We start from the raw sequence: 27282 nt of genomic DNA, 5'->3' as shown, positions 1-27282 counted from the left end.
GTAGAACAATAAGTTCTAACCCACTTCAGAGAGTTCAATGTAGCACAAGATTGCAAATTGCCTTTGTTCCTTCTGTACATTGGCCAATAACTACCTCTGAAATTCACAGGATAGCTTATACAGTCACTTTTTTTTAGCACTTGTAAATTCCAAGTGAATTTTGATTGGCAAACTTAATGACAAAATGTGATAATGGAGTATGCTATATGAATGCAAGATTTATTTTATTAGTTTGCAATGTAGGAGATCTGTAACAAGCTGGAGATTTTGTACTGTAACTAGTTCTTGAAGTATATAAATTGGGACCTGTAGTGTTGAAGGTAATGTATTTGAGGAATTTGTTTAAGATGTACTTACAAATTCAGGCAAAAGTACATCACCTTAAATTCTCATTCAAGCATATTAACAATATCACAAATTTAATCAATACTCTGTTTTCTTGCTTGTTGGTTGGATGTCATATTTTCTGGATAAATTAATTTCATTTGTAATTCCTAGCTGGTCACTTCGTTATAAAATAACTTTCTGTGAGAGGTTAGTATTAATATTTTTGAATGAGCAGTTTTTTGAATGCATTTGATTACCAAATTTTCGTTTTTAAAGTGACGAAATCTGGTACTTCCAAGTTCCAGTTTGTTGGTAACCACATTAGAGTATAGTTTGTACCTCTATTGAGAGGCATGGTGCATAGAGTGCTTTTTTTTTGACATCTCTCTGCCTTTCTCAATCTCTCTCTGTCTCTGGAGACAGATTAACTACTGCTATCTTTTATAAACCCACTGATTCTCACAGCTACCTGAACTATATCTCTTCCCACCATGTCACTTGTAAAAAATGACATCCCCTTCCCTCAGTTCCCCCATCTCTGCTGTATCTGCTCTCAGGTTGAGGCTTTTTACTCCACAGTGAATGAATCATCCTTCAGTGAAAGGAGCTTTCCTACCTCCACCATCAATGCTGTCCTCGCCCACATCTCTCTCATTTCAATGGGCCTTCACCCCATTCTCTCCCACCCCACTATCTCCCACTCCTCCTCCATGTCCACCACATAATTCTCTAACTCCAACAGGATCCCACCACCAAATTCCCCCCATCCCTAATTTCCGCTTCTCACAGGGATTTGCACCCTTGTTCACTCATTCCTCCTCAATGATCTCCCCCCTTGCAAGTGGAACAAGTGCCACACTTGGCCCTACACCTTCTCCCTCACTGACATTCAGGGCTGCAAACAGTCCTTCCAGCTGTGTGTGTTGGGGTTGTCTGCTGTATCTAGTGCTCCCGGTGTGGCCCCATGGACATTGGAGAGACCCTATGTAGATTGGGAGCTGCTTTGCTGAGCACCAATGCTCTGTCAGCCAGAAAAAGCGGGATTTGGTTGCCAGTCATTTCAATTCTAATTCCTGTCAGTCCATGGCCTCTTCTACTGCCATGATGAAGCCACACTTGAATTGGAGGAGCAATACTTTGTATTCTGTCTGGATAGCCCTTCCCCTTCTTTCATGGTCATCAACCCGCCTATCAGATTCCCACTTTTTCAGCCCTTTATCTCTTAAATCAATCAACTTACCAGCTCATTAACTCATCCCTCTCCTCTCCTGGTTCCACCTATCATCTACCATCTTGTACTACTTCTTTCCTCTCCCCCTACCTGTTGCTCTAACTTCTCATCTTTTTCTTCCAGTCCTGATGGAAGGGTCTTGGCCCAAAACGTCGACAGTTTACACTTCTATAGATGCTGCCTGGCCTGCTGAGTTCCTCAGCATTTTGTGTGTGGTGCAGGGAGAAATTGCATTTATTAATGTTTTACAGGAATATTTCATATTGCATGTGGTTTACAAGTAGAAATATGGTTGGGAATATAGTGTAATTGTTCAGGGTTGTATGTAGTTTTCAGATCAATTATTTCACTTTCTGTAGGGCAATTTTAAAAATCAAAAACGGATCAATAGTTCATTTTCACCTGTATTCCATATGACATTGTCACCTCTGAGTCATGGGTTCAAGTCACTCCATTGATGTAAGCTTGGTTTTTGCTCCAGGTGTGGTATTCTTTGGATGAAAGATTAATTCCAAGCTTCTCTTTCTCCTAATGATGTAAAACCTTCCAGGGTATGTTCTTGAAGTACTTTACTGTATTCAGATAAGCAGAAGTAATATTTCGAGTTTCATTGTCACAACTGCTCCTAGTTTGACTTTGTTACATGCATTTTGTATTTTGTCCATGCTATATATAAATAAGCAAGTGTATTCACTGTTTGCAGTAATGGAAATGAATGACCAAGTACTATACACAAATCTAAGAGTTATTTTAGAACCTTTCAAATCATTATTTTCTAGCCAAGGAAGGCGAATGCAGAAATATTTTTCCTGAATGGCTTGAGTAGCTAGTTGGTATACCTTTCTTCTGGCAACATTATATATTTTATTTACAAATCAGAGCTACCTAGCTTGAAAAATTTCGTTTTCCACAGAAAAGAATGTGGCTCCTTGTGTCAGAAATGCATAAACATACATTTTTAACCTGACTGCTCAATAATGCAGATGTTTGAACGTGGTGTTCAGTGAAGCAATCACTGGAACGTTACGGGAAGTAGCCATGGTCTATTTGTTTCGCTGTTCTCTTTCTTATCCTACTATCTTGTCAAACACCTAAATGTTTATTCTGGAGTCCAAGTGCTAACCTAGTGATGCCATTTGAAATCGTTTAAACCTCAAACATTCAGCATGTTAAATCCAGCTGTATCCATACATCTATTGAAGTCTTAATCATCAAATCAAAGTGCAACATTAGCTTGTACTAACTGGAAAGATATCACAGTTGGGTAGTGGTTAGTGCAATGCTATTACAGCTCGGGGCGTTGGAGTTCAATTCTGGCATGTGTACGTTCTTCCTGATTGCTCGTGGGTTTCCTCTGGGTGCTCTGGTTTCTTCTCACAGTCCGAAGACCTATTGGTTAGTAGGTTAGTTGATCATTATGTGAGTTGTTCAGGTGCTGCGGGTTGGGGTTGTGGTGATGTTAGTTGCTGTGGCAGGTAGTTGGGTGGTTTGTGAAGGTTGCAACTCTTCTGCTGTGCGCCTTCTATGGAGTTTTCAGTGGAGGGTTTGGTAATGGCCTGGATTCTTTGAATCTGGAAAGGTAGAATTTTAAGCAAGCAAGATTTGAGAACTTTCTTAATTTCTTTGTTTCCTTCAGAAACTCGAATCTCTTCCTGTGACAAGAGTACCAAATATGTCTGGGGTATAATTTTCTTATTTCTAGCTGTGTCTCAGCAAATGGCAGACAATGTCAATCAGTTTCATCAAGGATATTGTAAGTGTCATCATTAAGAAGGCACAAAAACGCCTCTACTTTCTTTGAAGTTGGAGATTTGGCATGTCTTCTAAAGCTCTGACAGATTTTTATAGATGCATGGTGAAGAGTACCCTCATCACAGCTTGGTATGGAAATCCCAAAACCCAGGAACAGAAAAATCTACAAGAAAAGTGGATCCTGCTCAGTCCATCACGGGCAAAGCACTCCCTATTGTTGAGCACTTTTGCAAGGAGTGCTGTCGCACGAAAACAGCATTTATCATTGAGGATCGCCATCATCCAGGCCATGCTTTCTTCTCGCTACCTACATCGGGGCCAGGAGGTACAGCTTATTGTCATTTCGACCATAAACTGCTGGTACAGTACACAGTAAAAACGAAACAACGTTCCTCCAGGACCATGGTGCTACATGAAACAACACAGAACTACACTAGACTGTGAGACCACAAGGCTACACTAGACTGTAAAACAACATAAAAACTGCACTAGGCTACAGACCTGCACAGGAGTACATAAAGTACACAAAACAGTGCAGGGCAGTACAATAATTAATAAACAATAGGCACAGTAGAGGATAAATTACAATATAATGATGAAGATGTCAGTCTAGACTCTGAGTATTGAAAAGTCTGATGGCTTGGGGGAAGAAACTTGCAGAGTCTGGTTGTGAAAGCCCGAATGCTTCGGTACCTTTTCCCCAGACGGCAGGAGGGAGAACAGTTTGTGTGAGGGGTGTGTGGGGTCCTTCACAATACTGTTAGCTTTGCAGGTGCAGCGTGTGGTGTAAATGTCTGTAATAGCAAGAAGAGAGACCCTGATGATCTCAGCTGACCTCACCATCCGCTGCAGGGTCTTGCGATCTGAGACGGTGCAATTCCCGAACCAGGCAGTGATGCAGCTGCTCAGGATGCTCTTGGTGTATCCTCTGTAGAATGTGGTGAGGATGGGGGGTGGGAGATGGAGCTTTCTCAGCCTTCGCAGAAAGTAGAGACGCTGCTGGGCTTTCTTGGCTATGAAGCTGGTGTTGAGGGACCAGGTGAGATTCTCCGCCAGGTGAACAGCAAGAAATTTAGTGCTCGTAACAATTTCATCGGATGAGCCGTCAATGTTCAGCAGGGAGTGGTCACTCCGGGCTCTCCTGAAGTCAACAACCATCTCTTTTGTTTTGTTCACATTCAAAGACAGGTTGTTGGCTCTGCACCATTCTGTTAGCTGCTGCACCTCCTCTCTGTATGCTGACTTGTTGTTCCTGCTGATGAGACCCACCACGGTCGTGTCATCGGTGAACTTGATGATGTGGTTCGAGCTGTGTGTTGCTGCACAGTCGTGGGTCAGCAGAGTGAACAGCAGTGGACTGAGCACATAGCCCTGAGGGGGCCCTGTGCTCAGTGTGATGGTGTTGGAGGTGCTGTTCCCGATCCGGACTGACTGAGGTCTCCTTGTCAGGAAGTCTAGGATCCAGTTGCAGAGGGAGGTGTTCAGGCCCAGCAGTTTTAGCTTTCCAATCAGGTGCTTGGGTACCATACCACCAGGTTTGGGATGCCCTATGACCCTCAGGCCCCTGAAGCAGTGTGGATAACTTCACTCACCTCAATGCTGAGCTGACTCCACAACGTAGACTCGCTTTTGAGAATAATACATCTTAGTACCAGTTGTTTTTATTTATTTATTATTTGCAAGATTTTCCTTTTACACATTGGATGTCTGTCAGTCTTCGTTAAGCATAGTTTTACATAAATTCTATTTTAATCATTTTTATTTTCCTGCAAGTGCCTGCAAAAGGGAGCCTTAAAGTAGTATATGGTGATCATATATGTCCTTTGATGATAAATTTTCTTTGAATTTTAACAACTTGGCACAGTCTTGGGCTAAGTGAGGAAAACTGTGAAGATCAAGATCTCAAACCCATTAGATAACAACACATGCCCCACTGGACACTAGTGATCCCTTTCTATTAAAGATGTTTGAATTTTGGGTTGTTTGCAGCAGATACCTTGGTGAATTGGAGAGATTCCACCAAGATTGCAAAACATCAAAATTCAATGGAAGGATAAGAAATAATGTCAGTGTCCTCAGTGGTTCAGTATGCCCAGTACTAGGTCCCTAAAAGCACTGGGCTCTATAGGGTTAGCTAAATTGCTTGTAGTTTTGATACTAGAGTCCTGATGTATAAAACAGCCACTGACCAACCCTGGGAATTAAATATGAACAAAAGTGCATTGATGGAAAACCTATTGGTATTGGTCTTTTACTTGCAATGTACAGTATCTGCATCAGAAAACAGCATTTAATTTTAATTTTAGCTGGTAATATACTAGCAAAGGTGTAAATTTTAAAAAATGGAAACTAGGTATTGCTGCACTTAAAATTTTCATTGCGTCTGTGCATATCTGTATTTGGTGCAGATGACAAAAATGCAACTTTGATCAATTAAGTAATTTTGTACTCGTCAGATGATTAGGCTCAAATGCAGAGTTTTCAATTGAGACAATGAATGTAATAAAATGAGTTTCAAACCTACTTAAATGGTCAAAACATTTTTAATATTCATGACTTGTCACCAGCAAGAGCAAATTTATCTGAATTGTTGGTTTAATATTGCTCCCCCCAAAGTCAAGGATTTAGAACATAAATCAGACCCTTATGCCCACAAAATGCTGAACCAATTAAACTAGTAATTAAATGCCTAACTAAACTGATCACTGCTGCCGAGATAGTGGAGGGAATTAACACTATCTGTACACAATCACTTCACTCTCTGCACATTAATGTGCATCCCTAAGAGCCTCTTCCATTACTCCCATCATGTTCACCTTCACTAGCATCATGTGGTAACATGTTCCAGGCATCCACTGTTGCTCTGTGTAAAACAAAAAAAAATCTATGCCTCACACATCATCTGTGAACTTGCCCCACTCAAATGCATGCCCTCCAGTACAAGACATTTTAACGCTGGGGCAAAGCTATCAACTGTCACCCTCAGTCAGGTCTTCCCTCAGCCTCTGCCACTTAAGAGAAGCCATCCATAATTTATCCAGCCTCATAGCAAGTGCCAACTAATCCATCTAATCATTCCTGGATTGATTGTAAGAAGTTAATACTATTTGCAGTCATAGTTTTATATAGTCACAATAAGAAATTTAATACATGAGCTATTTTGAATTTGACAGCTATTCCCTCAAGTAAAAAAATCTTCAATTACACTTTACATATAACTACCTGTTTTGTAAATCAATATTGATAGAATTGTAGATGTTGCATTTAACATTTTGTCTTAACAACAAGTGCAGTTGATGATGCCACATATTTGTAGCTTTAATGGAGTGATTCCAGGCCCATCAAAGATTGTATCGGGAAAAAAAAACTCCATAGAATAATTAATTAAGAGAAACTATCTAAAAACATGAAATATAGTGTTATACTGAATAATATTTTGGACAGATCAAAACTAATTACCATCTAGCCCTTACTGCTCTTATTCCTACATGTGGTGATAAAATAAGAATGTGATCCTTGTTCTTGTAGCCAGTGAGATTTTATCTATAATTCTCATGATTAAGTCTGGTTTACTTCCTTCCTAATTTCAGTCTACATCGCCATATAAGTGTATAGGGCTGTAAGATTTCCAGAGCAATGAGTAATAATTGCTTTTGTTATTTTGAATGAGAGGGCCCAAACTCTCAGATTCCTAATCATCCTACAGCAAGTTTTTGATCTGCCAAGTCTGAGTAATTGTGCAATGTATTTTTGATCAGAATATCAATATTCATAAGAAATCACTCAGGTAGTTGTTTAGCTTGGGATTTTTTTTTCTTATTTGACATTAATTCTTTGAAATGGGAATAAATCACTTTACTTTCCCCATAAAACTATTACTCAGCTGGAGAAAAATAAGTGCAGTTGATGATGCCACATATTTGTAACTTTAAAGGGAACAATTCCAGGCCTAATTAAAGATTTTATCATTACAAAAACAACCATGCCCTGCAGAATAGTTAGGGAAGAGTAACTACCTAAGAATATCATATTAAGGCATAAGAAATAGAGGCCAGGGTGGTCATATGACTGTTCAGTCCTGCTCCATCATCAATTTTAATCAGCCTTGATCTGATTTTACTCTTGATGCTTTTTGCCAGTTACCATACCTTTGATTCCAAGATTACCAAAGTATGAATATCTTTAGTGACTCCATCTTCTCTGGGGTGCAGAATTTCACAAACTCTAGACATTTGGAGGAGAAGTTTTTCCAAATTAACATTGACTCCTTATTCTGAAGTTACAACTTGCAGAGAAAACACCTCAACATTTAACATAGCATTAGCATATCTTGATGAAAGTAATGAGCTTATTAAGTTATTTAGAGATTCCCCAGGTCATTTTCACAAATGCTCTATAAAATTTTCAACAATTTCAAAATGCACTCAGAGTATGTAGCTAGCAGTTTACAGATTCATCCAGAAAGTCATGAGGCATAGGGTCATGGAAACTTGACTGTGTGGATTTGGTATTGGTTTACCCATGCAAGGCATGGGGTGATAGTAGATGAGCATATTCTGCCTTTGGCCAGTGACCTGTGGTGTTCTGTACTCGGACCCTGCTCTTTGTGAATTTTATGAACGATTTGAAGAAGTAGAAGGGTTGGTTAATATGCAGATGACACAAAGGCTGGTGGTGGTATAGATAGTGTAGAAGGTTGTTGTGGAACATAGGGTGCAGATTTGGGTGGAGAAGTGGTGGATAGAATTCAATCCAGAAAAGTTTGAAGTGATATACTTTGGAAGCGTGGTTCCTACATGGTTAAGAGTAGGATTCTTAGCAGTGTGGAGTGACAGAGGGATGTTGGTTTCAAGTCCATAGACCTCTCAAAGTTACAGCGCAAGTTGGTAAGGTAATTAAGAAGATATATTTAGGCCTTCATTAGGGGATTGAGTTCAACAGTCATGATGTAACGTTGCAGCTCCACAAAAGTAGAGTACACAAAGTATTATGACAGAAGGTGAAAAGTGACTTGATAGAGGTGTATTTTTCTAATTAAAATAAATATTCATAAAAATATTTAGAATAATAAGCCATTCAATGCCTTTTCATTCTTTACATGTGTGGTGAATGATTTCCCTACTGTCCTATTACATTCATACATGTTGATAGCACTCCTGACACTCGTGGTGCTCTGGAATGGTATCGTAACGACTACAATAACTGAGGGGCTCCCCTCCCCACCCTAACCACACAGTCCCTCGCCGTCCAGTAGGAGAAGACCCCCATATCGTGGTCCTCCCCCAAATGACCTCTTACAGTGCCTATGTGAAGCTTCAGTAAATCCCTCAGTATATACTCCTGCAGCCTGGAATGTGCAGTATTCTTCCACAGCCACCTTGATGTGCTGATAAACTAACAAGTTTCAATACGCTTTTTTTTAACAAAACATACCATTCATAATAAAAGAATTATAAACTGTTCAATGCCTTTTCATTCTTTACATACGTGGTCAAACATCTCCCCACAGTTCTTGTACATTCATACACATTAATAGCATTGTTGCCGCTCGTGGCACTCAGGGATGGAATACCAATGACTAGAATAATCGAGGGGCCCCTCTCCAGTAGGAGAAGAATCCTGTTCTGTGGTATTTCCCCACTGAGCCCTTCAGTGCATTCCTCCGCAGGTTCTCTGGCAGCCTGGAATGTGCCAGTCAGCAGCATTCTTGCAAGGACAGTTAGTGCCTTTTTCCCAAGGCGGCAGTAGCTAATCCTAGAGGACATCGTTTTAAGGTTCGTGGAGGAAGTTTACGGGAGATGTTAGAGGTCCAATTTTCACGCAGAGAGTGGCCTGGCTGGAATGCACTGCCAGGTGTGGTGGTTGTGGCTGACACATTTAGATAGGCACATTGATGAAAGAAAAATGGAGGGTTATGGCTGTGTGAGAGGGAGAAGTTAGGTTGATCATGGAGTTGGTTTATATAAGTTGGCAGCACGTTGGGGATTGCTGTACTGCTCTGGGAAGCTTAGTGAGATTCCCTAACCTTTAAGGTCAAGGGTCTCTGCTGCAGCACACATGCCTGTAGCTCATGTACGTACTCTGCTCTGCTGCAGCTGTCAAGGCTTGCTTGGAGCCCCACTGTTGCTCTGCGGTTCACAAGCATTCATTGCTGATGGTGAGAATAATAGCAAGGGAAATGCTGAAAATCATCTGATCTGTCTATCATCACTAAGCAGCTAGGGAGGAAGAAACAGGAGAGGAGGGGAAAGCAAACAACAAAAATTCTGAGAGGACTGAACACCCTGGGGAGGGAGGAAAGGAGAGCAAAACACAACATGCCTGTTGTAGAGGAAGATAACCTGAGAGAGGGCATGGAGAAAACACAAATAGCAAGCCAACCTGAAAATGGGAGTAAGGATAGAATAATTAACTTGGAGGAGCAGAGAAATTGGGAAGAGGATATGGAGCGCTTGAGAAAGAGGAAGGGAGAGTCAATAAACTTGGGAGAAAGCAAAAAATGAGAAGCGGTGAAGGGATTATAGCAGCTGAGAGCAGAACAGTATTGTCTATGGGGATGGAGGGAGGAAAACCCAACATGGAATTATAGAAACTAATGACATCGAATGAGCACATTTGGTTGAAAATGTTGCTCAGTCAGAATCAGAATCAGGTTTATTATCGCTGGCATGTGACGTGAAATTTGTTAACTTAGCAGCAGCAGTTCAATGCAATACATAATCTAGAAGAGAGAAAAAATAATTATAAATAAACAAGTAAATCAATTATAGTATACGTATATTGAATAGATTTTCAAAAAACATGCAAGAAACAGAAATACTGTATATTTAAAAAGAAATGAGGTAGTGTCCAAAGGTTCAATGTCCATTTAGAATTGGGTGACGGAGGGGAAGAAGCTGTTTCTGAATTGCTGAGTGTGTGCCTTCAGGCTTCTGTATCTCCTACCTGATGGTAACAGTGAGAAAAGGGCATGCCCTGAGTGGTGGAGGTCCTTAATAATGGACGCTGCCTTTCTGAGACACTGCTCCCTGAAGATGTCCTGGGTACTTTGTAGGCTAGTACCAAAGATGGAGCTCACTAGAATTACAAAAAGCTTCTTTTGACCCTGTACATTACCCTCCACCCCCATATCAGACAGTGATGCAGCCTGTCAGAATGCTGTCCACAGTACATCTCTTAAAGTATTTGAGTGTCCTTGTTGACATACCAAATCTCTTTTTGTTGACATACCAAAACCTAATGAAGTTTAGCTGCTGTATTTCCTTCTTTGTGACTACACTGATATGTTGGGACCAGGTTAGATCCTCAGAGATCTTGACACCCAGGAACTTGAAATTGCTCACTCTCTCCACTTTTGATCCCTCTATTAGGATTGATATGTGTTCCTTCGTTTTATCCTTCCTGAAGTCCACAATCAGCTCTTTCGTCTTACTGACGTTGAGTGCCAGGTTGTTGCTGCGGCACCACTCCACTAGTTGGCATATCTCACTCCTGTACGCCCTCTCGTCACCACCTGAGATTCTACTAACGATAGTTGTATCATCAGCAAATTTATGGATGGTACTTGAACTATGCCTAACCACACAGTCATGTGTATATAGAGAGTAGAGCAGTGGGCTAAGCACACACCCCTGAGGTGCGCCAGTGTTGATCGTCAGCGAGGAGGAAATGGTATTAAATGCTGAGCTATAGTCAATGAACAGCATCCTGACATAGGTATTTGTGTTGTCCAGGTGGTCTAAAGCTGTGTGGAGAGCCATTGAGATTGTGTCTGCTGTTGACCTATTTTGGCAATAGGCAAATGGCAATGGGTCCAGGTCCTTGCTGAGGCAGGAGCTGAGTCTAGTCATGACCAAACTCTCAAAGCATTTCATCACTGTAGTGCTGCCAGGCAATAATCATTAAGGCAATTCACATTATTCTTCTTAGGCACTGGTATAATTGTTGCCTTTTTGAAGCAAGTGGGAACTTCTGCACATAGGGAGTAAGAGGTTGAAAATGTCCTTGGATACTCCTGCCAGTTGGTTGACACAGGTTTTCAGAGCCTTACCAGGTACTCCATCGGGACCTTCCACCTTGTGAGGGTTCACTCTCTTTAAAGACAGTCTAACATTGAGACAGAGAGCACAGAGTCATCAGCAGGGATTTTCACAGCTGTAATTGTGTTCTCTCTTTCAAAGCGCGCATAGAAGGCATTGAGTTAATCTGGCAGTGAAGCATCGCTGCCATTCACGCTATTGTGTTTCACTTTGAACGAAGTAATGTCTTGCAGGGCCTGCTAGAATTGCCGTGCATCCAATGTCGCCTCCATCCTCGTTCGAAATTTTCCTTTCACCCTTGAAATAGCCCTCCGTAAATCATACCTGGTTTTCTGCTACAGGAAAACATCAACTTCCTTGATCTTTGACTCTAGATTACAGTGTATGATTGGAAAAAAACTTTGGTGCCCATTTAAGTACCAGTAACTCAATTATCTTGAACCTATGACCCATTGACTCCCCCCCTCCCTGCCCCATGCTCCCGATTGACCTTTGCTCTAACTATTCTGGTTTTCTTCCACATGCTAAAAACAAGTGCCAGTTGGTATGTTGGTAAGTGCCAATTGACTGCACTAGATTGCCTCAGAATGTAGGTGGGAGACCGAAGAATTGGGAGGGTGGATGGGGGAAGCAGAGAGTTGTATTGTTTGGGATGTGAGAAGCGCACTAGGATTACTGTTGAAGTGATGCTTGATGTGGAGATGATGAGCTTGAGGGTATTTTTGAGCATTCTGTGGAAGATAGGTACTAAACAGCTGGGGAGGGTGGGAGAATTCGTGTTGTTCTATGATGTATAATTGCATTAGGTATTTTATGGGTATGTGGTTGCTTTAATATAGCTTGTCTGAGGATTGAGCCTCATCTGAGCTTTGAGACTCCCCTTTCTGCAGGTGGGTTTTGTGGTAATGTGGGGTGTCAGGGAATTGAACCTGTCTTGAGTTTGTTTTAGAAATTTGTATTTTGAAATAAGTAACACAGTTTAACAAAAATGCTCGTTAAAAATACTCCTGTGAATTTTATTGAAGTATTATACTCAAGCATTTTATTTTTTTTAGACTTGAAATTGTAGAAAAATAACAGGATGACTTAAATGCTATTCCACTTAAAATCATTTCAATTATATTCTTTAATTTGCAAATATCATGTGGGGTGAGGATAAGTATTAGTAGTAGTGGGAAATATGAATAAAATAAATTGTGCAAATGAGGAGTTGTAATCTGAGCAAATCTTCAGTTGTATGTTAAACCAGAATTGGCATTCCTGACTTTTTAAAATATAAGCACCTCTTACACGTTTATAAGACTTATTATCAAAGTGCATATATGTTACCATGTATCGCATTGAGATTTATTTTCTTGCAGGTATTTACAGGAAAATGATGAAATACAATAGTATTTATGGAAAAACTATACATAAACAAGTACTGACAAACAATGTGCAAAAGGGGACAAATTATGCAAATAAAAAATAACATACTGAGAACATGAGTTGCAGAATTCTTGAAAGTCAGTTCTGTAGGTTGCGGAATCATTTCAGAGTTGTGGTGTGTCAGGGTGGTTCAGGAGCCTGATGGCTGTGGGATAATTGTTCCTGAGCCTGATGGTGTGAGACCTAAGGCTCCTGTACCTCCTGCCCGATGACGGTTGTGAGAACAGAGCATGGCCTGGATGCTGGGAATCCTTGGTGATGGATGCTGTTTTCTTATAGCAGTTTTCCGTGTAAATGTGTGCAACGGTGGGGAAGGCTTTGTTCTTATTGTTAGTTAATACAAAGCAATTTTTACTTGGAGGGAATGCTAATGAACAACTGAGCTCAAAGCTACTGTTTTAACTTTAATCAGAGGAAACAGAAGGATAATAACTTCTTAAAATGTTTGATAAAATATTCAAAGCACATGGATTTGATGGCTTTCTTGCGAATGTACCAAAAACAATTCAGTGCTTTAAGAAATGACTGATACAGAGAAAGCAGATAATGGAAAACAGACTCACGCGTACAATAGCTCTCAAATGGTACTTGGAATGGAGACGTCTACCAGGTGCTTAATCCAGCTCTATGCCACAGATCCAACAACTCTAAAAAGAAAAGTAGTGCCGCAGGACATGGGAGATATTGCATTCATGGAAAAATACATTGATAGAGTGAAGCATGTCAATTTTAAGAAAGAGGAGGTGCTTAAGGGTTGATAACTCCCCAGGATCAGAGGACATCTATCTCAGGAAGCCATTGGAAGCAAGGGAGGAAGTAGCTTGGGCTCTGATAGTGACTTTTTTTCTCAATTGCCACAACTGAGACTTTAGAATATTGGAAGTTAGCTAATGTTGCTTATTTAAGAAGGACAGCTGGGATAAACCAGACAACCACAGGCCAGTGAGCCTTACATCAGAGGTAGGGAAATTATCGGAGGAAATTCTAAGGGATAGGATTTATGTACATTTGGGATGATCACCATAATTTTGGCAGGAGAAATCTCGTTTCACTAGTTTGAATTTTTTGAAGAGATAACAGGAAGATTGATGTAGACAGGGTTGTAGATATTGTCTATAAATTCTAGTAAGTTTCTTCGAACTCAATGGCTGTGAAGGCGGATGAAGGCTGCAACAAATCCATCAGCTCCAATTGTCGTGGTTTCCATGCCATTGGAATCAGTTGGTTGATTTGTGAAGTATTGTGTGCTTCTTGGAGTGCAACATCAAATACATGTTAAACAAATAAACACACAGGCGTCTTGGCTCTGTGAGCCCATAAATAGATCAACAGAATGAAGACCATCATCCTCAACCTTGAGGGATAGCCACAATGACAACAAAATTCTAGTAAGGTATTTGACATGGTCCCAATTGCCTGATGGAAGTATCCAAAATTATAAAAGGCATAGATAGGTAGGAAACCAAAACCTTTTCCCCATTACAGAGGTGGCAAAACAAGAAGACATTGTTTTAAGGTGACAGAAGGAATTTTAAAGGAGATTTAAGGGGAAAGATTTTACAAAGGTAATTGATCTCTGGAATTTGCTATGAGAGGAGGTGTGGATCAGATACAATCATAACATTTAAGAGTAATTGAGCTAGGCTTTTCAAATAGAAAGTTACAAATTGATGTGGGCAAATATATTAATATTGAAGTGGTGGACCAAGGACCCCATTTCTATGCTCTCTCTGACTATGACTCAGTAAGGCTGTTGGCTATTACTTTAATATATTTACAAACAAGAGAAAATCTGCAGACGCTGGAAATCCGAGCAACACAAACAAAATGCTGGAGGAACTCAGCAGGTTACTTCAATATATTTTCTGCATTTCCTCAGTTAACTTTTTATTATATCTGCTAAGATCATTTGGAAAATGAGAGCTATTTTCTAAACTTCTAAAAGGGAGAAAATTATATATTGTTAATAAATTCTTGTCAACCCAGGTAGGAGTGAAGCTTGCTGGATTAATTTCTTGAGGTTAATAAGAAAATTTCATAAACACCCATTATATCGCTGTAAAAACCTAGGTTTTTCTTTGAATTTAAGGGAATCTGAAGTCTTATTGGGACATAGTTTAATCTCTGGGAATTTCAGTGAGAATATCAGAACTTGTAGACATTTCTATTTTGTTTTGCTTGTTTCCATTTTTTCAGTGAAATCAGACCCCTCAATAATTTACTAGGATTATGTACCTGCTAACTATTTCAAAAAGGTCCATCAGCTTACTGAATTGAATATTTGCATGTTACCATAAGAACAATTATGGTGAATGAGCTTTTGTTATCTAATCCATCTGATATACAGTAAATGGATTTCTGAAAATCCCTGAGGTTTTCTGGCAGATAGAATTGGAATCAGCTTTAATATCACTGGCCTCTGTTGTGAAATTTGTTGTTTTATGGCAGCATGGCATTGCAATACATAATAATAAAACAAAATTATAAATTACAGTAAGTAACCGTATATATATAAATATCAGTAGTGCAAAAAGACAGGAAAAATAGTGGGGTAGTGTTTATGGATTCATTGTCCATTCAGAAATCTGATGGTGGAGGGGAAGGAGCTGTTCCTGAAATGTTGAATCTGTGTTTTCAGGCTCCTATACCTCCCTCTTGTTAATAGCAATGATAGGACAGCATGTCCTGGGTGATGTGTATCCTTAATGATGGATGCTGTCTTCTTGAGGCATCACCTTTTGAAGGTGTCCTCAATGCTGCGCAGGCAAGCACCTATGATGGAGCTGGCTGATTTTGCAACTTTCCGCACTTTTTTTTTCCAGTCCTGTGCAATGGGCCTTCCATACCAGATGTTGATGTGATCAGGTAGGATGTTCACCATGGTACATCTAAAGAAATTTTTGAGTTTCTTTGGAACATACCTCTCAAACTAATGAACTATAACCTCTCTCACATCTTCTTTGTAATTGCTTCAATCTGTTGGGCCCAACAAATGTTGACACCTAGGAACTTGAAATTGCTCACCCTTTCCACTACGGATCCCTCAACAAGGTTAGTTTTCCCTCAACTTCTCATTCATGAAGTCCACAAGCAATTCCTTTGTTTTACTGATATTGAGTGCAAGGTGGTTGTTGTGACACCACTTAACCAGTTGATCTATCTTGTTCCTGAACACCTCCTCGTCACCATCTGAAATTCTGCCAACAATAGTTGTCTCATTGGCAAATGTATAGATGGCATTTGAGCTGTGCCTAGCCCCACAGTTGTGGGTGTAGAGAGGGTAGAGCAGTGGGCTAAGTACACATCCTTGTGGTGCACCGGTGTTAATTGCCAGCGAAGAGGAGATGTTACTTCTAATCCACATAGATTGCGATGTCTCGCTGAGGAAGTCAAGCATTCATTTGCAGAGGGAGATACAGAGGCCCAGGTTTTGCAGCTTGTTGATTAGAACTGAGTGTATGATTGTGTTAAACTTTGAGCTGTAATCAACAAACAGCATCCTGACATAGGTATTACTATTGTCCAAGTGATCCAAGGCCGAGTGGAATGCCAGTGAGGTTGCATCCGCTGTAGACCTATTGTGGTAATAGGCAAACTGCAGCGGGTGCAAGTTCTTGCATGGGTAAGAGTTGATTCTACCATGACCAACCTCTCAGAGCACTTCATCACTGCAAATGTGAGTGTCACTGGATGATAGTTGTTGAGGCAGCTCACCCATCTCTTCTTGGGCACTGGTAAGATTGTACAACAAGAGCCAAATTCATAATGGTCCTCAGAGTTTCACAAGAAATAGTTTCAAAATATCAAAGGTTGACCTAACATCTTGACAGAAAGGAGACACAAGAAATCCGTAAGTCAACTAGTGTTGGCTAACCACAGGTCTACAGTTCTACCTGTTGGATGGAAGCTTCAGTATACTGTATTTTTTGGCTCCTGTGGCTTTGTAAGGTAACTTCATCAGTCTTTTGATTTGACCTCTAGAGTGAGCTGTGTGGGAAGGACCTTAGTTCTTATTGTGATAGAACTTCAGCTTTCCTCAGTGGTTTCGAGGTGGGTTATGATGTAGGCTATGTTGGATTTATATCGAACATTTCAGGTTTTTTTTTCACATTTCACTTGGTCAAATGGATATCTGTATGGTTATTTCTGAGACATTTCTGAAGTTTGTATTTGAACTTAAGTAACTAATGCACTCATTGTTAAATTGAGCGGCATACTAACAGATTAATTAACCTAAATGTAGGCTGCCCTGAAGCAACTGGAGTTTTCCTGAATCTTGGTCACTGATTTCTCTTACAGGAGACATTTCTCATTTAGACCTGACCAGACATGGGAGTCTACTGGCTTTGGAGGAGGACATTATAACAAGCACCATCTTGAGAGAAGAATGTTAAAATTACACAATAATGTTTGTGTCATACCTTTCTGTTAACAATTATATTATTTTAATGTTACAACCCTGCCCATTGCTTCAAGGGGATAAGTTTGAATAATCTTAGTGGCAAGAGTAAAATTGTTGTTTGACCGGAAAAACAAGTGAAGTGACCTGTGATTCCATTCTTATTATTACTCACAAAAAAAGAATCAATAGTGAATTTCAGTACAGATTGAATTGATTAATCTGCCCACACCAAAAGTTGAAGGAAGGAAGAATGCTTGCAGATTGACAAAAACTGCAATCTTAGATTTATCTTCAGCCGTCTTTTAGCTTGGAACATGCAACAGCTAGTGCAACTAAAAATGGAACATTGCCAAGTCAAGTCAAGTTAACTTTTATTGTCATTTCAACCATAACTGCTGGTACAGTGCATAGTAAAAATGAGACAACATTTTTCAGGACCATGGTTTACATGACACAGTACAAAAAACTAGACTGACCTATGTAATTTAAAAAAAAACAGAGAAAGCTATACTAGACTACAGACCTACACTGGACTGCATAAAGTGCACAAAAACAGTGCAGGCATTACAATAAATAATAAACAGGACAGTAGGGCAAGGTGTCAGTCCAGGCTTCGGGCATTGAGGAGTCTGATAGCTTGGGAGAAGAAACTGTTACATAGTCTGGTTGTGAGAGCCCGAATGCTTCAGAGCCTTTTCCCAAATATTTAGTATTTACTTCTCATGTGAAGATATCAAGATTAAGTGTTGTAGGGAAATAACATTAATAGAACATTGGATCAGAACATAGTTTTGGCCCTGAGGAACATAATATTTAAGTGGAATATTATTTGGCTCTTAATTGCTGCTTTTCTGATTATTCCATGGATTTTATGGATCAAAACGTCACGTGAATTGTTGCCAACAAGGTAGTTTTTCAAGATTCAAGATTGTTTAGTGTCATTTCCAGTACACAAGTGTACAGGAGAATGAAATGATTGTTACATCAGATCTGAATCAGCACAAAATAAAACACAATAGAATAAAGAATAATAAAAAAACACAACAATTATATATATATATGATACCTTATATACATAGATTGATTCTATGTCCATAAAGTGATGCTAGCACAGGAGTGTCTGTACTAAGGTGATGACAGGAAATGATAAAGTGGTGGTGGGGGTTGGTTAGGGGATGAAAGTTTTGTTCAACTTTACTGCTTTGGGAAATTAGTTGTTTTTGAGTCTGGTAGTCCTGGTGTAGACGCTACATAGTCTCCTCCCAGATGGGAGTGGGACAAGCAGTCTATGAGCTGAGTGGTTGGTATTCTTCATGATATTACTGGTCGTTTCTTGGCACCTTTCTGTATATATTAATGACCGGAAGGCTGGTGCTGCTGATGCATTGGGCAGCTTTCACTGCTCATTGTAGAGTCTTCCAGTTCACCGCAGTGCAGCTTCTGTGCCATATTAGGACAATCTCCACTGCACACTTGTATAATGATGAGATTAGATATAGACGGACCAGTTTTCTCAATGCTGTAATTTTCTCATATATTGGTACTACAATTTAATGATTTAGTGGGATAGTGTGGTGCATGAGAACTGCTATTAAGATGTTCCTTTGTTTAAAAACTATTTGATGGGAAGTAACTAAATCATCTTATTGTTGCTCCATAAGGTTATACTTGAGCCATTGGTCAGCCACAACAGGTCAAATCGCAAATATTGAAACATTGAGCATATCCAGAAACAAACTTGTAATAGAGCAACACACACAAAATGCCGGAGGAGGTCAGCAGGCCAGGCAGCATCTATGGAAAAAAGCACAGTTGACATTGGGCCGAGACCCTTTGACAGGACTGGAGAAACAAGGCTGAGGAGCAGATTTGAAAGGTGGGGGGAGAGTGAGAGAAACACCAGGTGATTGGTGAAACCTGGACGGGGAGGGATGAAGTAAAGAGCTGGGATGTTGATTGATGAAAGAGACAGAAGGCCATGGAAGAAAAAAAATGGGGGAGGAACATCAGAGGGAGGTGATGGGCTGGCAAGGAGATAAAGTGAGTGAGGGAAAAGGGGGATGGGAAATGGAGAAGGTGGGGGTGGGGTTGGGGGGGCATTACCAGAAGTTTGAGAAATCGACACTCATGCCATCAGGTTGGAGGCTACCCAAATGGAATTTAAGGTGTTGTTCCTTCAGCCTAAGTGTGGTCTCATCACAGCAGTGGAGGAGACCGTGGATGGACATATCGGAATGAGAATGGGAAATAGAATTAAAATGGGTGGCCTCCGGGCAATCCCAATTCTTCTGTTGGATGGAGTGTAGGTGTTGAGAGAAGCAGTCTCCCAATCTACATCAGGTCTCACCGATGTACGGGGGGCCACACCAGGAGCACCAAACACAGTAGATGACCCCAACAAATTCACAGGTGATGTGTCACCTCACTAGGAAGAACTGTTTAGGGCCCTGAATGGTAGTGAGGGAGGAGGTGTAGGGCAGATGAAGCACTTGTTCCACTTGCAAGGATAAGTGCCAGGAGGGAGATTATTGGGGAGGGACAAATGGACAAGGAGTCACCTAGGGAGCAATCCCTGTGGAAAGAAGAAAGTGTGGGAGGGGAGGGGGTAAGGGTGTGCTTGGTGGTGAGATTCCTTTGGAGGTGACAGAAGTTTTGGAGAATTATGTGTTGGACGCAGAAGCTTGTGGGGTGGAAGGTAAGGGCAAAAGGGGTAGACAGGGGCATTTGTATGGGTCCCAGCTATGCCTGCCTGTTTTTCAGCTACGTGGAACAGTCCAAGCCTACACTAGTGATTGTCCTGCACTTTTCCTACACTGCATTGATGACTGCATTGGTGCTGCTTCCTGCACCCATGCTGAACTTTGCCTCCAACTTTCACCCTGCCCTCAGATTCACCTGGTCCATTTCCAACACCGTCCTTCCCTTTTTCGATCTCACTGCCTCTCTCTCTGGAGACAGCTTATCCAAAAGGGGTAGCCATGATGATTACTTTTTTTTAACCATAGATGCTGCCTGGCCTGCTGAGTTCCTCCAGCATTTTGTGGGTGTTCCTCGGGTTTCCAGCATCTGCAGCTTTTCTCTTGTTTGAATCTTGTAATGGAACCTGCCCAATTTATTGCCCTCTTAAATGAATGCCAAGAAAATCAGACAGCTTCCTTTACAGATCTACCCTTTGACTTTATTAGTCAACTTTGATTGGAAGGGGACACTAACAGGGATGAAAGTAGAGCAGCAATTGTTAGTATTTCTGGGAGTAACTCGGAAGATGCAGGATTGGTTCATCCCTAAAAAGAAAATGCATTCTAAAGGGAAGATGAGGCAGTCATGGCTGACAAGAGAAGTCAAGGAGTGCATAAAAGCCAAAGAGAAAGGATAAATTATAGCAAACATTACTGGAACACTAGAAGATAGGGAAACTTTTTAATGTCAACAGAAGACCTATAAAAAAGTAATATAGAGATAAAAGATGATAAACTAACCAATAATATGAAAGAAACTACCAAAAGTTTTTTTTTAGGTATATAAAGAGTGGATATTAGAACTGCTAGAAAATTACACTGGAAAGGTAGTATTGGGGAACAAAGAAATGGCAGATGAACTGAATGAGTATTTTGTGTCACACTTCACTGTGGAAGACGCCAGCAGTATGCCAGAAATTTGAGATTATCGGGGGCAAAAGTGAATGTAATCACTGTTGTCATGGAGAAGATGCTTTGGAAGCTGAAAAGTCTGAAGGTGGATAAGTTACCTGGACCAGATACAAAACACTCCAGGGTTCTGAAAGAGGCAGCTGAGGAGATTGTGGAGGCACTAGTGGTAATCTTTCAAGAATGACTCATTTTTTGAATGATTTCGGAAGACTTGAAAATTGCAAATATATCTCCACTCTTTAAGAAAGGAGGGAAGCAAAAGACAGAAAATTATAAGCCACTTGGCCTGACTTCACTGGCTGGTAATCTATTAGTGTCCATTATTAAGGATGAGTTTGGGGTATTTGGAGACACGTATCTTATACAACTTCAAATTAACATCCCAATTCCTGTACTTAGTGCCCTGCCTTATGAAAGTTAATGTGCCCAAAGCTCTCTTTATAACCCTGTTCTCATATTATGATCCAGCATTCTTTAAAGTACTTTCAGTATTTTCTGATTTTTATTTCAGATTTCCAACACCTTCAGTTATCTTGTTTTTGATTTGACTTGGTGCATCAGGGTTTCAGATTCTGTTTCCATCACCTAATGCATTGTGAATCATTTCCAGTCTGTAAAGTTTGTAGGTTCCTCAATTGTCCTAACTTGCTAGCAAGTACTGACCTAAAACATTGACTGACCATTTCCCTCCATTGATGCTGCCCAACCCACTAATTTCTACCAGCACCTTTGTGTGTTGTTCCTGATCTCCAGTGTCTGCTGTCTTTTGTGCACCTAGTGGTATTCTATTATATATTTTAATTCTGAATGTGGTTCTAATTACATATTATAGGTTCTTTTTTCTCTTCCCCGGAAGTGTTCCAGAACAAACTGGTTCTTTCCTGACCAACACAGATCAAGGACAGCTTTGGAGGGCCTGTACAAGGCTTGCATGAATCTTGGTATTTTTGTGGCCTGTCATCAGGCAAACAGGCCAATCCACGTTCTGGCCCCAGGAGTGTGAGGTCATTAGGCAGCAAATTAGACATGTTAGTGAGAAAAAAACATGGAGCACTGGGCTATGTTACAAAGAAAGACTTGTCTGGGCTAGGCTTGTATTCTCTGGAGATTAGAAGATTGAGAAAGGGTGATAAAAAGATCCTGAGAGGTCCTGACAAGGGAAAATAGTAACAGAATGCAGAATAAAGTGTTGCAGTTACAGAAAAAGTGCAGTGCACGAGGACAATAAAGAACACGGTCATAATGAGGTACAGTAGATTGTGAGGTCAAGCTTCCATCTTATCATACTAGGGGACCATTCAACAGTCTTATAGTGGCAGGATGGAAGCTGTCTTTGAGCCTGGTGGTATGCGCTTTCAGGTATTTTTATATTTTGCCTTATGGAAAGGGGAAGAAGAGAGGATGTCTGGGTTGGATTTTTGGAAATGCTGGCTGCTTTACAGAGGCAGCAAGAAGTGAAGACAGAGTCTGTGGATGGGGCGGCTGGTTTCCATGATGTGCTGAGATTTATTCCCAATGCTCTGCAGTCACGGGCAGAGCAGTTCCTATACCACGCCACGTTGCATCTGGATTGGATGATCCCTACGGTCCATCGATAAACATTGGGGTCTTGTTCAAAAATAAGATTAGATCACATGGGGTTTAGGGCAAGCTTGCTAATTGGATAGAAAATTGATTTGATGACAGGAAACAGAGTGTAGAAGTGGAGGGTTGTTTCTCCGGCTGGAGGCCAAAGACCACTGGTGTGCCACAGAGAACAGAGCAGGATCCAGTCCTACATTAACAATTTGGATGAGTATGTGGTAGGAGGGTAAGTAAGTTTGTCAATGACACTAAGATTGGTAGTATGGTGGAGAGTGATGAAGGTTATCTCAGATGACATTGAGATGAATTGGACCAGTGGCCTGAGGAATGTAAGATGAACATGGCAAGGTTAGGAATTTAGGGAGTGTTGCAGTACAGGGGATCTTGGGTGGGAGGGGGTGGGGATCAATGCAGGTACATAGCCTTTTGATAGGTGGATAGGGTGGTGAAGAAAATATTTCCCATGCTTGCCTTCATAGGACATGGTATTAGAGTTGGGATGTCATGTCATTGTGGTGCAAGATATTGGTAAGGCCACATCTGGAGTATCATTTATAGTTTTTTCATTACATTGGAAAGGATACTAGCATGTTACCATGACAAGAAGGTTTGAGTTATAAGGAGAGGCCAGAGGGAGTGAAGGAGGTGGTGGCCTGTAGAGGTTGATAAAGTCATAAAGGGCACACATAAAGTGGGTGTAACATCTCTGAAGATCTGTCTTGGGCTCAGCATTGATGCAATTACAAAGAAGATGCTGCAGTGGCTGTATTTCATTAAGAGTTTGTGGAGATTTGGTATGTCAGCAAATTTCTAGAGATGTACTGTAGAGAGCAGTCTAACTGGTTGCATCGCCATCTGACATGGAGGGGCCACTGCACAGGATTGGAAAAAGTTGAAGAAAGTTGTAAACTCAGCCAGCTCCAATGGGCACTAGCCTCCCCAGTGTTGAAGACACCTTCAAAAGGTGATGCTCAAAAAGGCGGCATCAACCATTAAGGACTTCCATCACCCAGGACATGCTCTAGTATTATTGCTACCACCAAGAAGGAGGTACAGGAACCTGAAGACACACACTCAACATTTCAGGAACAGGTTCTTCCCCCCTGCCACCAGATTTCTGAATGGACAATGAACCCATGTACTCTACCTCACTATCTTTTTTTTGTGTGTTCATGTTTTGTACTACTTAGTTAATTTAATTTATATATATATATATATATATATATATATTTCTTATTGTAATTTATAGTTTTTTATTATTATGTATTGCAATGTACTGCTGCCACATAACAAACGGATTTCATGACATATGCTAGTGATGTTGAATCTGATTCGGATTCTGACTCTGGTCACAGTAGTTTTCCCAGGGAAAGGGAATCCAATAGAAAGAGGACTCTTCCAATACTGTTAGTGTCTTAGACCAGAGGGATCAGCATCAGAATATTCCCTTGGAATAGAGGTGAGGAGAAATTTCTTTAGCCAAAGGGTGGAGAATCTGTGGAATTCATTGCCAAAGGCAGCTGTGGAGGCCAAGTCATTGGGTATATATAAAGCAATTGATAGGTTCCAACTTAGTAAGGATATCAAAGTTTAATAGGAGGAGGCAAGAGAATGGAATTGAGAGAGAAAATAAATCAGCCATAATCAAACACAGACTCAATGGACTGAATGGCCTAATTCTGCTGCAGTGTCTTCTGGTCTTATATTCATTTATCCCAGCTAATCCACTGCATGTGGGCCCGGATTCTGAGATGATGCTGAAGAAATCCTAAGCCTGGTGCATGACGCACATGTTATTTCAGTTTGAATAATTGATGTCACATGTCCCTGCAGTATTTTCAACTCATCCATTATGGCACTTAACCCTCTGAATTTGTGAGTACATCACCCTATCTGTCTGATCTGATTTCATAGGCAGGTTTCCATTATTCAGATCATTACTCTACAGTCAATTTTATTTGCCTCCAATATCCAAGAAATTCTAGTCGTCAGAATGCACACACTTGTCCTGAGCATTGCTCAGAGAATTAATACTGGCATTAAGGTACTGGATACGTTCCCCTTTCTGAACAAATCACCTCCTTGTGCGTGGTTGTGTTGTTTACCTTCCCCTGTGTCGCTAGCCACATTGATGAATGGCAAAAAAAAAAGAGTGGAAGCAATACCATACAAGTATATATTGGAAACAGCCTTTTATTTACAAAATGACCCGTTTCAGAGTATTACAGCAAGTCTTGAGGGTTTTAGGAGGAGCTTGTGGTATATTTAAAAAAACACGTAAATAATTAATATTAACAACAATAGTACCCTCAGGAATACATTGCTAATTTGATTAATCAGTTAATTGTTTTATCATTGTCACATGAATTAAGGTACAGTGAAAAAGTTAATTTTGCATGCTATCTATACAGATCATTTCATCACATCAGTGTATAGTTGCCATGTAATGGCAAAGCAACAGCATAATGGTGAATTAAGTGTTACACTCATAAAGAAAATATAGTGCAGGCAGACAATAAGCTGCAAAAGATATGAATGTGAGGGGACCGGTCAATAGTCTTATAAACAGCAGGATAAAAGCTGTTCTGGAGTCGGAGGGTATGTGTTTTCAGGCATTTGTATCTTCTGGAAGGGAGGAGGAGTGACTATCCGAGATGGCTGGGTTCTATATAGGATGCTCTATTGAGGCAGTGAGATGTGTAGACAGATTCCATGGAGGGCATGATCTTAAAGAAAATATTGCATATATAATTTTATAAGCAACCATATAGATTAATAGTATTAAAAAGAAAGATTTGAGTGTGGAGGGTGTTTGAATTACTTAGTGTCACCATTTCAGAGATCTGCCCTGGGTCCAGCATGTAAGTGTTGTTACAAAAAAAAGTACAGCAGTGCCTCGACCTCCTTAGAAGTTTGCAAAGATTCGGCATGTCATCTAAAACTTTGACAGACTTCTATCGATGTACGGCGGAGAGTATATTGACTAGTTGCATCACAGCCTGGAATGGAAACACCAATAATCCGGAAAGGAATAGCCTATAAAAAGAAGAGGACAAGGCCAAGACCACGAAAAGTAAAGCCCTCCCCACCACTGAGCACATCTACACAGAGCACACTCACAGGGAAGCAGCACCTGTCATCGAGGATCCCCACCACTGGTGGGTGGGTGGCTGTCTTCTTGCTGTTGCCATCAGGAAGAAGGTACAGGAGCCTCAGGACCCACACCAGCAGGTTCAGGAACAGTCATTACTCTGCAGCCATCAGGATATTGAACCAAAGGGAATAACTTCACTCAACTTCACTTGCCCCGCACTGAGTTGTTCCCACAACCTGGTGGACTTACTTTCAAGGACTCTTCATCTCATGTTCTCGATACGTATTGCCTATTTATTATTTATTTGCTTGTCTGATTATTTACTTTTCTCTATATAGTTTATATAGTTTGTTGTCCTTTGCACATTGGTTGTTTGGATGTCCTGTTGGGTAAGGTCTTTCATTGATTCTATTAAGTTTCTCGCGTTTACTGTGAATGCCCACAAGAAAATGAAACTCAGGATTGTATATGGTGACATATATGTATTTAGCTAATAAATTTACTTTGAATAAGGCAGGACATGCTTCAAGAAATTTGAGCTGGAAGGAAAATATTACTTTCACTGTGCATTTAATTTGTAATCACATCAAAAGAAAATACATCAAAAAATTTAACATGTGTGCATTAAAATAAAGATTATTTGTTAACATTTGATCTCATTTTTCATAATCTTTTGCAATTCCTGTTTAAGCCTAACTGGATCGTAATTGAATTTTACAAAAATTGAAGTGACAAAATTTAATTTCTCTTAGAGCTTCACACTTGGATTACATGTGTTCTCCAGAATGATAAAATAGGACAGTTTCCTCATTCTTGTAGAAACATTTACAAATGGCTCTTATAAGGATTATTATTGAATTAGTGTCAGATTTTTACAATTATCAGTTGTAACATTCAGATTTAATATTAGATCAATTGATCAGTTAATTAGATGAGATTTTTGTTTTTTGCTCGATTTGCTCAGTTTTCCAGTGAGATTTTTTTCCAATGGGGTAGCACAGTATCAGAGTTGGCAGTGGTACTCCCATAGAGCTGATTCAATCCTAATCTCTAGCCATGTATATGTTGTGTCTGTGCTTTCTTTCTATGACTGTGTGGGTTTCTTCTAGATGCTCTAGTTTCCTGTTATGTTAAAGTTATGTTCATTGGTAATTAAATTATCCAAGTGATGGGTAGTATACAACCCAATGCCACAAGTACTAAATTTTCCAATTTTAAGCAAGCTTTCCCTCTGGTAGTTTTTGTTTCCCTGTGCTCTTCCCACTAATATCCTCCTCTGGTCCTTTCATTTTTGTCCCCTTTTCCAAATCAGCCAGCATCTCATCACTCATCTTCATCCACATTCACCTCTCACCTAATGACTTCTGTGATCAGCTCCTTTACATAAGATTCCAGTACTGGTAATGATTCAGGTTCCTGTTTTATCACTTCTCTGTAGCTTTCACTGAGAGGATAACTGAGAGTTGCTTCTTTGAACTGTTGATGTTATTGTGGTGAAGTCTTTCCCTCAGTATCCAGTTATTTGATTGCTGATGGAACTAAATTTATTTGGACAAGTGCGCAGTATTTCACCACTTCACTGGTATTCCTTGTAGATGGCGGAAAGGCTTTGAAAGCATCCATTCACTTACAACTGAATTTCATCGTCTGATTTGCTTGTCAGTAATGTCCAAAGCATGGGCTTTTTCTTTATTTGTGGAGTTGCAAATTAATAATTTACTTTGATCAGCAAATATAATTACTTCTCTATGTAGACAGTCATTAATGCAAGGTTC

General features: G+C 40.3%; 1 long non-coding RNA gene across 1 annotated transcript in view; it reads right to left on the bottom strand.

Moving 5' to 3' along the window:
- Positions 1-27282, bottom strand: part of LOC132378673 (uncharacterized) — a 45956-nt gene that overhangs the window by 2275 nt on the left and 16399 nt on the right. Inside the window, exon 2 of the long non-coding RNA XR_009507153.1 lies at positions 1961-2130. This is a non-coding gene — a long non-coding RNA (uncharacterized LOC132378673). The remainder of the gene's footprint in view (positions 1-1960; positions 2131-27282) is intronic.

Source organism: Hypanus sabinus, chromosome 2 (genome assembly GCF_030144855.1).
Source record: "Hypanus sabinus isolate sHypSab1 chromosome 2, sHypSab1.hap1, whole genome shotgun sequence".
Classification (NCBI taxonomy): domain Eukaryota; kingdom Metazoa; phylum Chordata; class Chondrichthyes; order Myliobatiformes; family Dasyatidae; genus Hypanus; species Hypanus sabinus.
The sequence above is the reverse complement of the archived record's forward strand: the minus strand, read 5'-3'. Positions and strand labels throughout refer to the sequence as shown.